The 12,341-nt window shown below is 42.2% G+C and overlaps 1 protein-coding gene across 2 annotated transcripts in view; it reads left to right on the top strand.

Annotated features, from left to right (window-relative positions):
* The window catches only part of LOC125000159 (kinesin-like protein KIF21A), a 38,714-nt gene that overhangs the window by 840 nt on the left and 25,533 nt on the right, over positions 1-12,341 (top strand). The window lies entirely within an intron of this gene.

Raw genomic sequence — 12,341 nt, 5'->3', positions numbered from 1 at the left:
CAGATATCCTCTTTGTTTGTCACTATCTGGCTGATTGATCCTGTCCTGTCCAGGCACTTGTGTCTGTATTGAGCCGCATTCATTTGCTGTATCATGCTGATCTGACCCTTGTCCCCGAGGCCGGTCCGCGCTGTCACACACAGACGAGCTGTGGGAGCCGCTGTCTGAAAAGCCGGAGCAATTTACCACACAACAAATCAATGCAGAGCTCAATAGAATGGCATGATAGGGCGGCAGCTAACAGTCCTCCACTGTAAATGCGTGTTTGTGTTGAAAGGACGACCTGAAATGTCATGTGAGCTCGGTGGTAGGGAGAGGACAAAAGCCCGGCTCCCCTCTCATGTTTCTCCTCTGCCCCGTCTCACCGCCTTGCTTGTTGTTGTGCATTCAGACTTTGACCCAGAACTCTGTTTACTGAGCCAACTCGGTTCACGGGCCCGTCTCTCTCTAGATCTCTTTCATAGATAATAAATAATCTCCCGGCATATCCAGCCGAGGAGTCCTCAGTGGTCTCATTCGCGTTCATATTGTAAGGTTACACTTGTCTGAGTGGAGGTGTACTCTTTCGAAAGCTTCATGTATTATTTGGAGAGCGCCTCCGTTGTTGATTGGGTTCGAATCCATACAGCTCTTTGTTGGTGGCCAGGCAAATCTCCCATTCGTGGATTTGTTCTTTCATTTATGAGGTCATTCGTTCTTTTCTTCCTCTCACATATTGTACTCACTCATGCCCTTGGGTCACCTGAAAATCTCTCTTTCTTCTGCACAAGGTGATCCACTTCCTGTCACTCTGACCTCACCTGTAAGCTCATACTGTGTAGTGCATTCATTTTCCTGTATCAAACATGTCTATTATTTGATTATCTTTGATTAACTAAGATCTCAAAAGGTGGAAATAATAAAATAATAGTCATGATAATGGCATTGCATTCTGAACCATACAGGAGTCTTGGAGGTAGCAAAGATGAAAGCAAGGGAGCTGTTATTAATCACAGCCTTTTTTTTTTTGTATATAAAAAAGAACTCCTCGGGAGAAAGAATAGATACTTTGAATTTAAGCTGCACTAACCAATAACTTTATACACGCAAAGGGTGTGTTTGCCGTGTGTCGTCTGAAAGGTGTTGTTTGTAGTGCCAAAACCACAGTGAATTGTCCCCCGGCAATTCAGCTTTCTCATCTTTACAGAGCATTTTGGCCCGTTTCGTTCAGTGTTTTGGTTTTATTTCCCTCTGCTTTTAAGCTTTATTCTTGCTAGCTTTTCGTGTTAGCATTGTATCCTCGTGCAGCAGCCAGGTGTTTTCAGTAAATATGCTCAGAAAACCCTGCCTGTCGTGCAACAAACAGCAGTATGAGAATGTTAGCATCTAGCTAGAGTGACCGGTGAACTTAATTCCACAGAGAGGACAGACACGTACAATTCTAAATTCAATTTACTATTTACATTACATTCTACATCTAACTAGCTAGTCAACTAATGCACTTATAATTGTCTGTATTAGAATTATAATATCGGAAACAAAGAATTGGTTTTATATTTTACAGCAGCTGTATCATTCCAACATTCCCTGACAATGCAGTTTAATTAGCCTCACAAAGCATTTTAGCATCTTTGAACTCACTGTTTTGGTTTTAGTTCCCTCAGCCTTTAAGTTGTATTCATTCAAGTTTCTCCTGTTGGCATTGGGTCCTAGCACAGAAGGCAGCGTCAGTAAATGTACTCCTGATAAACCTGACCTGTCGAGAATGTTCCCAGCTAACTAGCTCCCCAGGTAACACAGTGGAGCATTTAGCTTGTAGCCGATATTTTTGACCAAAACCAGAACCAAGAGCGTGAACACTGAGCTTAACCTCATCAAGAGGACAGGCACATGGATTTAAATGGCCTCTCAATCCACTTCTCTATTTCTGTTTGTCTACTAGACATGTAACCAGCTAGTGTGTGTGCTAAGACGTTAGCCTCAACTACATTATGAGAGGATACTGAGTAAATGCGCATGATTGTATACAGTTTTTTTTTTCTGCTCCCAAGGACAAGCAGAATCAATCAGTTAATGCAGCTTTAACTTAAAACTAATAGATTTTATCATTTTCTGTACTACTAGTATGATCACGAGAATAAATAATTATATTATTATATTATACCTGACAGCATCTTTTGTCTTAGCGTCTTTCAGCTCATTGTTTTGGGTGTATTTCCTAGTTATATTTTCCCACGACTAGCCAAAGCAGTCTGCTAATGCAGCTTTAGCTTATTTCATATTGAATAAGAGTAATAACAGCTGGTTAATTCCCACAGTCTGACGCTTTCTAAAGTAATATTATTATTCTGATAGTTGTGTCGCTAATACCTGTAGAATTGTCGTTGTTTGTAGTAGTGTTTGTTGCTGGATGAAGATAAAACCTTAAGAAAACACTTCGCCATTAACTAATAATAGCATTCATTTTAACTGATAATCTAGTCACACTTTTTCATTTAACGTTAAATCTCTCACCTTATGCCATTGTACTTGTGACCACAGCGCCATGTTGGTGTTTTCTGCTCGATTAATCTCCGTGGCAACAATCTAATTATTTTGGAGTGTTATGATTTTAAGAGTTTAGTTTAATTATCCTGTGTGTGTGTGTGTGTGTGTGTGTGTGTGTGTGTGTGTGTGTGTGTGTGTGTGTGTGTGTGTGTGTGTGTGTGTGTGCGTGTTTTCAGTAATCAGCAACCAGGTTGCCAGCCAGTACCTGCCTCAGCCTGCGAGGCTAATGCTGTCTGTTAGCGAGCTCCTAATCCCCCCGTCCCATCAGGTCCACAGTGATGAAATGCTCCTTTATCAACTCTCTTAACAAGAAAGGAAAACGTCTGGAGCCCGAACAGAGACAAGGCATCGCAGGGAGTTTTTTTGTGTCTTTTTGATTTATTACTGGAAACATGATGTAACGTAAAACTCAATTTGCTCTTCAAAAGAGAAGTCTCCTGTTAGGATGGGTTTGCTGTGCTGTCATCTGTAGTCACGATGATGTTTTCCCACACCTGACAGCATGCAGATGGGCCACATCAGTAGTCCCTCGTGCCAACGCATTTGTGTGTTCCAGAGCGCTTTTCTTATGTAACATCCCATTCCTGTGTGTGCGTTTCCACGCAGCCACTTGTGTGTCTTTCTTGACCTGCATTCAATGAAAATGCAACACAAGAAGTTAACGATTTATCCGATGAGTAAGTCATGTCACAGACTTTGCCTCGAGGACTCAGTCAAGTGATCTTTGTCATTGTCCTTGAAGTGCAGCTTTAATAATTCAAGGGTTACAGCCACAATTAGCTGGAAGCGAGGATTCGGGTTTCGGACTTACTTTTGAATTCACGGCAGATTGCTTTTCCTCTTTAATTAGATGAATTACAATGAACGCCTTTAAAAATGGAAGACGCCAATGTTATTTCTTTAAACTCCATTTAAATTATTGAAAAAGATGTGCACCATACTACGTGGTATTGGATGATGACCAAATTTGTTACCATGTGGACAAATGGCAAATAAAATCATGGTATTTTCAATATAAAATATGATAATACCATGTTTTAATATATGATAAATCTAGACTTTCCTTCCTCACTGATGCAAAAAATTTATTTATTTTTTAAAAATATGTGTTTGGTTAAACTTAGTGTTGTTTAGTTCCTGTTTTACTTTGAAAGGACTACTTACCTACTTCCTGCTTTTTCCCACCAAAATTACTTCTGATCATTTCCACCTGAGTCTCGTGAACCTTTCCTTCTTGATGCATGTACAGGTGCTGGCCAGTAAATTAGAATATCATCAAAAAGTTGAATTATTTCAGTAATTCCATTCAAAAGGTGAAACTTGTATACTGTATACTTTCCTTCCACACATAGTGATATATTTCAAGTGTTTATTCATTTTCATTTTTATTATTACAACTGACAGCTAATGAAAACACCAAATTCAGTATCTCAGAAAATTAGAATATTCTGAAAAGGCTCAATATAGAAGACACCTGGTGCCACACTAATCAGCTGATTAACTCAAAACACCTGCAAAGGCCTTTAAAAGGTTCCTCAGTCTTGTTCTGAAGGCTCCACAATCATGGGGAAGACTTGTCCAAAAGACGACCATTGACACCTTGTACAAGGAGGGCAAGACACAAAAGTTGATTGCTAAAGAAGCTGGCTGTTCGCAGAGCTCTGTGTCCAAGCACATTAACAGACAGGCGAAGGGACGGAAAAAATGTGGTAGAAAAAAGTGTACAAGCTCTAGGGATAACCGCACCCTGCAGAGAATTGTGACGACAAACCCATTCAAAAATGTGGGGGAGATCCACAAAGAGTGGACTGCAGCTGGAGTCAGCGCTTCAAGAACCACCACGAAGAGACGCATGAAAGACATGGGATTCAGCTGTCGCATTCCGTGTGTCAAGCCACTCTTGAACAAGAAACAGCGTAAGAAGCGTCTCGCCTGGGCCAAGGATAAAAAGGACTGGACTGCTGCTGAGTGGTCCAAAGTTATGTTTTCTGATGAAAGCAAATTTTGCATTTCCTTTGGAAATCAAGGACCCAGAGTCTGGAGGAAGAGCGGAGAAGCACAGAATCCACGTTGCATGAGGTCCAGTGTAAAGTTTCCACCGTCAGTGATGGTGTGGGGTGCCATGTCATCTGCCGGTGTTGGCCCACTCTGTTTCCTGAGGTCCAAGGTCAATGCAGCTGTCTACCAGGAAGTTTTAGAGCACTTCATGCTTCCTGCTGCTGACCAACTTTATGGAGATGCAGATTTCACTTTTCAACAGGACTTGGCACCTGCACACAGTGCCAAAACCACCAGTACCTGGTTCAAGGACCATGGTATCCCTGTCCTTGATTGGCCAGCAAACTCGCCTGACCTTAACCCCATAGAAAATCTATGGGGTATTGTGAAGCGGAAGATGCAATGCGCTAGACCCAACAATGCAGAGGAGCTGAAGACGACTATCAGAGCAACCTGGGCTCTCATAACACCTGAGCAGTGCCACAGACTGATCGAGTCCATGCCACGCCGCATTAATGCAGTGATTGAGGCAAAAGGAGCCCCGACTAAGTATTGAGTGCTATACATGCGCATGCTTTTCATGTTCATTCTTTTCAGTTGGCCAACATTTCTAAAAAAAAACATTTTTTCATTGGCCTTTTCAATATTCTAATTTTTTGAGATGCCAAATTTGGAGTTTTCATTAGTTGTCACTTATAAATATCAAAATTAAAAGAAATAAACATTGGAAATACATCGGTCTGTGTGCATTGCATGAATATAATGTACAAGTTTCACCTTTTGAATGGAATTACTGAAATAATTCAACTTTTTGATGATATTCTAATTTACTGGCCAGCACCTCTATGCTTCCTTCAACTGGGTTTGTGTTTACTATGTTCTCGAGAACAGTCAGTATGAACTGACCCTCCTTGTGGTTTTCACGTCTTCAAAAGTTGATTCAGAATTCACGGGTTGTGATGCGTTTGCTGACATTTTTAGATGGCGATACAGCAGTGTGTCAAAACCAGCAGCAATACAGAACACAGAGAACATGCCCAAAAAATCACAAGATTTTACAGTACTTCCAATCAACTTTGATCAGCAACTTTAAACTTTCAACAGTTTTTCTGAAAAAAGATGTTAGCATTTTCTGGCTAACATGGGACTGGGAATCATGGACTCAGGTATGGGAATTTCCTTTCCGCAGGATGCAGCTAACTCCTAAAAGAATGCAATGTGTCATCAGATGTTTAATCAAATTCGAGGTGCTACCTCCCTTGCACAAAAGCGCCTTGGAGCACTTGTTGCAGGTTGCCGAGAATGCATCTTCTGTGGTGAAGTCCTGCCAAACTTTTGACTGTTGGGCCTTAGGCATTTTGAAGGTTCACTTCATCCATACACTACCAAAGACTGACGTTACATGTAGCGTTGGCACAGCTATAGAGCTAAGGGGGGGGGGGATTCATTTAAAATTCAGTTGCTTTTCAGTCTGGTTACTACCGTTTGCACCAGTACCAGTTTCATTATGGTATCGAACCCATCCCTAATTTGAAGGCAGTGCTAAACCACTAGCTTGCTAAACTTCAGCAATAAGCGTTTCGTATTATACAGTTTACCACGTTGTAACCATGAGTTTGAAGTTCTATTCCAAGGTACCATTAGCGCCACCACATTGATTGCCAATCTGTTTAGGAAAGTCCTCCGTTGTGATCCATACTGCAGGTTTTTACTTATGATTGGCTTTTTGTTTCTTCCTTTGGTTTTTCCATTGTTTTTGGTGGGCTTTAGTGGAATTTCTAAGCTTTATATCAGAGCTTCCCATTTTGTTCTCCCATGTCCTATGTATGTATTTTGGTCTTTGTCCTCATCATAAAACTCATTGAAACTCATATATGAGTTCTGTGACGGTGCATGAGTACCTGCGCATGTGTCAGTATTCATATACGTGAATAACGAATGTCATTTCATTTCAACAGTGCCACCCTTCAGTAACTTGTCTGCATCCGCACCTTATCGAAAATCCTTTTAAAAATGTAACTGCATACAAACTGCGTCTCAAAACTCATTAGCAACTGCGAACAAGGCCCCCACCCATTTCACTCCTTCATTAATATTCAGATTGTCTGTCTCCTATTGGCTCCTCCGAGTTTCCGTCTGGCACAAGCCCTTCCCCTTTCACCTTTTCCGATTATGTTTGAGGGCAGAGGCCTGTGCGGCTGCTGCCACGATACAAAAGCGTTGTGCGTGTGCGCATATGCTCGTGTATGTGTGCGTGCATGCTTAAACCTGCGTCCGGCCAGGCGTGTTCGTGATAAATATTCATAAACCAACCCAAGTGAACTGAGACGCGAGGCGAAGCATGCTGCAGGCCATCTGCCAGCTGCTGCCACGTGATATTCATAGAGATATTCAATAAGTTCTGTCTAACTAGCTGCTGGGCACGGTGTTAAATATAACACCTAACACTTCTGCACTTCTGTAAAACATGATTTCTGTTATGCTGTCTTTATTTTTTCCTACACTTTTACAGCTTTCCCCTTGAATTTCCCTTTTGCTCTCATGTGTGCTGTGATTGGGCTGTCCTTGTCAAAAAGGAATGTTTCCATTAAGCTGGTGTCAGTGCTTGGGGACGCTATTGTGTTGTCCTCATATGCCAAGGTTGATAACCTCCACCCCCACGCCCCTTTCCTGCCCGGTGATCTTTGACCCAGGAAGCAGTCAGAACTTTGATCAGTGACCCAGTTAGAATTTTCCCGTGGCAGCCCATTTGGACCCTTGTTAGCTGTCACCATGCCGACCGTGGGTCCTTTCAAGGCTTGGGAGGGGGGGTTGTGAGTGTACGTCATCACATGAAGGACGGCGGTGGGGGAAACCAATATGCTGAGTCAGCCGAACACCCTCCCTGTCTGTTTTCTCTTCCCGCTCTACCCCTGTTGTGTCCACTTTGTTGTCCAAATGTGTTGTTTTCCCATCAAAAAGAGAGGTTGTTGCCACAAGTTTTCCGGTACTTCTTTATCAGCATCATCAGAGTAATCTCAAGTTTTCTCACCAGTTTCAGAATGACAAGGCTGCACCCTTCACGGAGAACAAATTGAAACTCCCAAGACCAGATTTTTTGTGGAGAAAACAGTTTGGCCAAATAACTTTAAAAAAATCTTTTCACGTCCCAATAAATGAGCAGTAAACCTGCTGTTCTAGATATGGTCATCCGTTTCATCATCATCTGCATATATTTTACAACTTACAGTGATATTAAATGGAAATAAGCAAGTAGTAAAACGCAAAATTAATGCTTTTTGTGTTGTACAGGCAACCAGAGGCACCACAACGAACCCAAACCCTTACATGGGCTAGGGCTGGGGGGGTATACTGGTTCATAACGAATACCGGTATTTTTTTCCGTTATGATATGAATTTGTAATATACCGCTATTTAATATCACACCTTTCGGAACACTGTTTCCTCCCGGACCATTTTCCAGACCATGTAACGCTTCTAAACAAGCATGGTGCGACTGCGCCACTGTGAGGCGTGATAAAGGTGGAAAGGCCCAAAAAATGAAGCAGCAGAACAGAGGACTTGTGCGAAAAAAAGGTGCCGTGTCGATTGTTTGTTTGTTTTTAAGGGTGACCAGACGTCCCCGAATTCTGGGGACAGTCCCCGTTTTGGATGACCCCAAGTTTAGCTTTATGAATGTATGAATGAGAAAAAAAGTGTTGCGCGCAGACTACAATTATTACGGTAGCCGGTCGCGCTGCAATTGATGCAATTGATTGCTATGACATTACAGACATAGCAGTTCAAACATGAATAAATATGAATAAATATGTCAAATGAATGAAACCGTAATTGTCCCTGTTTCTTCATTTCATCTTCTTTTTTTTTTATCTCCAAACTGTAAATGTCCTGGATTTCCATATTAGCAGGCAGTGCTAACACAGGGCCATGCAAACCTGTTTTACTACTAGTGTAGAATGACTCTACAATATTGAACCATCATCACAGTGAAATAGTCCATCCTTAGTCAACCTAATGCATTAATTCCTCTCAACTAGCATAAAATGCTGTGATACCGTCAGAATTTTTGGTCATATCCCCCAGCCCTAATATGGGCCGGATCCACCAAACAGAGACAGGCTTAAACAAGACACCATGTACACCATGTCCTAGGTTTTGGTGAATTATTTCCCTGGGGAGACAATTTATAATGAATTACGCAAGAAAATTATTCATGTAGCAAGTTCCTTTCCTTGATCTACCAGCTTTATTTAATAGATTTTTCAGTTTCATGGAGTCCAGGAGGATATAAACCTAGTGCCTCTTTCTGCTTGACCAGCAGTCCAAAACCGTTCCCAACTGAAGCATATTTAGTATGAAGTAAAACAAAACTGAATACACCATGGGAACATAATCGAGTAGATTTATTTTCCGTTAACTGACCGTCACAAATCTTTACTTGCAGATTTACATACAGATGAATTTAAATCTGAAGCATTGATGTGCAGGCCTCTTTTCAATGCTCTGCTGAGTCGAGTGAACCAGCGAATTGCCTCTTCACGTCAAGACCAGCTGCTACACAACAGAGGCTGTTTCTATAAACAGTTCTGTTTTGTGTGTGGTGAGCTGTTCATAAGATGCACTCAGCGTCTTCTCATATACATCCTTCCATCGTTTTCTGTTTTTCCGCAGTCTTTCCCTCGCTCAGGGCGGTCATTAGACCACAGTCAACAGCAAAATATTACACAAGCTGGTCCACGAGCAAAAAAAGGCAAGTGCACCTGCTGGCTAAACAAGACTTGCATTATGTGCATGTGCACACTATTATATAAGAAACGCATTCTGCTGTACCTTCATTTGATCGTATGGCCTTTAGTATTTACACTTCAGCAGAGGCTTTTGTGAGTGATTGAAATTCGAGTTTTCAGTTCCCTCGTCTCTGTTACAAGAGGCCAAGCAGATCCTGTGTCTATGCATGGGGCGGAAGGCACCTGTAAGTTGTGTGTGCCTGTTTGAGTGACGTAGAAGTTTGTACGTCAGCCTACCGTGTGGTCCCTCATTAACCTCTGTTGGGGAGCATCACCGTCTCCAGTCCAACAGTCCACTCACATCTTCGTCACAACGGTCACAGACATTCCTTGGCTTCTCACCCTCTGTGGTAGAAGCGTTGAAAAATGGCAACTGAACTTGTTGAGTTTTGTGAAGATGTTTCACCACTCATCCACGTAGCTTCGTCAGTTCTAAGGGACTGGTGGGAAATCTGAGTTTAAGTAGGAAACACTGTGGGTATAACCCATCAGAGGCATACTTGACCAGAAAGTGGTGCAATTAATTTCCATTAATGGCTAGTTACTTACCTGCTTGATGGGAAGACTGTTTGTCTCCGTCCTCTTTCCATATAAATGGTGCTCTAACAAACCATTATCAGCTAGAGCCTCCAGTCTCAAGCTGTGAATGGGGTTGAAACTCCTTGGGGACACAAGTTTTAGGCCCTGTTTACACAAAGCCGGGGTTGATGGTAAAAAACTTTAGCATTTAGGCTTTCTGACGTAACAGAGAAAGCGTTTTCAGAGCCCGAAACTGCACATTTTTGAAACAGACTTCCAGAGTTGAAAAGTTTGAAAACGCCGCCTCATGCAGTTCCATGTAAATGTGGATCGCTACAATGATGTCATAGCCTAACTTCTGCACATGCTCCAGGTCTTCTTCTCCGGTTTCAGGGAGTAATCTTACAGCGCCACATAAGGCCTGGCATAAGTACAGCAGTGGTTTCAGTCATACCCTTTATTGTCATCCTTTTTATACATCATGTTAGGATTATGCACAGAGGAATCTTCTGATAGCGGCCAATGATTTTGGTTTTCCAGTGTATTCACCATCTAGATATCAGATAATTAATGTCTGGTTCAAGTCTTCCTGTTCCATGGGCTGATCACTTTTACAGTCCAACCAGCAACTTTTGTTGAGAGACAACAGGTTTAAGATTAAAATCACTTCGAAATCTTTGTTTGAGTTCTATTTGCTTGGCCAAGACAACTTGTTGTTCTGCTCGTGACAGTGTATTGCTACTGGCTGCACAAAAACCTTGTGTGATGTCACCCATAGGAAGACCGTATTGAAGCTCAGCGTGTGGCACCGGCCGTCGGCCATCTTGGCAGTGCCTGACTCCGCCTTACTTACGACTGCACTTACAACTAATACAAAAATGTGCAAAGCTGGCTAGCTGGCGACAGTTAGCATCCTGTGCTGGCGCACACATGTCATTGAAAGGCCACGCCCTAACTTATACATTAATTTAAACTTTGATAGAAGTTAAGCGAGCGTGCATTCACCAATTAGAGTTGTACCTTTGCCCTAACACAATGAGAGAAATTTAGACTGATAAATTAATCCTGCATACCATATAAAACCAATGCTACATACAATGCTATTATAGAATAGCCCAAGTTTTTTAATGTTAGAATTTAGGCAAATAGATTATATAGGCAATGTGGCTATTTCTTTCTGTGACATATGTCAGACTTTTTTGTAACATGAAACTGAGAGACGAATGCCACGTTTCAAAAGCAAAATTATATTAGTTGATCAACAACAAATATTCACATTCTGGGTATTTCCCTGCTGAATACCCATCTCCTGGAAACATTTCAAGGTCTAAAAATAGGTGTCCCTGAAAGTTTATATCAGGTGATGATGAGTCTGCTGGTAGCAGTGTGAAATGCAGAGAACAGAGAGTGTTGTTTTCTGCTGCCTTTGGGGCTCAGCTGTCCTCTCCTCTGTGTGTTGAGTCACCCGGAGCACTCAGCTGTCTGACCACAAAACTGAACTGAAAATGAGATTAGATGAAGTAGACAGGAATCAGACGCTGCGCTTGGTCGTAAATGTTGTTGTCAGCGATGATGCACAAGGTTCAGACGCTCTCCGGGGGGTCTCGAATTGATAGGCGGATGTCAGCAAGAGATTTGATTGGCCATGGCCGAGGGAGGATGAGATCAGCAGGACAGTGGCCACCGGCTGACTCAACTCCGTTTTATTTAATCAGCATCCCATCATTTTGTGTCCCTTGATCATTTCTTGATGACTCATTTCTTGACTTGATTGCTTGAAAAACTGATAGCGGGCGCGCGGGGCCGGGAGTGTCCGCCTTTGTTCGGCCTCACTCGCTCATTTAAATCATTTGTGTCAGAGCTTTGATCAGCTTTTGTAAAATGTCTGTGTCATTGAGCTTTAAAGCTCTAAAGTCAAGGTAAAGGCCTGATGTGTGTGTGTGTGTGTGTGGAGCTCACCGTGTCTCAGACTGCCACTGTAATCGCAGTAATGAGACCAAGAGCTGGAGTTGAACGGGACTCGTCACATGGGGAGAGGCTGACAAAGCCCCAGTTTCTGCGTGCGTCTGTAATATAATGTGTGTGTGATTGCGTAGGTGTATGTACTTTTAGGCTGTATAACGTGTATCTCTTTCAACTCTGAGTGGTTCTATCTACACTGATCAGCCACAACATTAAAGCCACTGACAGGAAAAGTGAATGAAGTGTGAAATGTTCTGCTGGGAAACATTTTGGACCTGGCGTTAATGTGGATGTTACTTAGACATGTACCACCCACTGAGACACAGCAGACACCCTGAGAAGTCCCATGTCCATTCTCCAACGAGCCACAATTGTTTTGGGGGCACAAGCGGGGTCTACACAATATTCATATTCATAATGTTATGCCTGACCTGTGTATTTTCACGTAGCAAACAGTGTTGTAGACAGATTTGTGTGAAACCCTGCATTAGCCATTTGAAAGATTGGAAATTATGTCAAATAATGCTTCATTTTGACTTTATGTAACCT

Source organism: Mugil cephalus, chromosome 22, assembly GCF_022458985.1.
Source record: "Mugil cephalus isolate CIBA_MC_2020 chromosome 22, CIBA_Mcephalus_1.1, whole genome shotgun sequence".
Lineage (NCBI taxonomy): Eukaryota > Metazoa > Chordata > Actinopteri > Mugiliformes > Mugilidae > Mugil > Mugil cephalus.
Note: the sequence above shows the minus strand (reverse complement) of the source record. Positions and strands in the feature narration are given on the sequence as shown.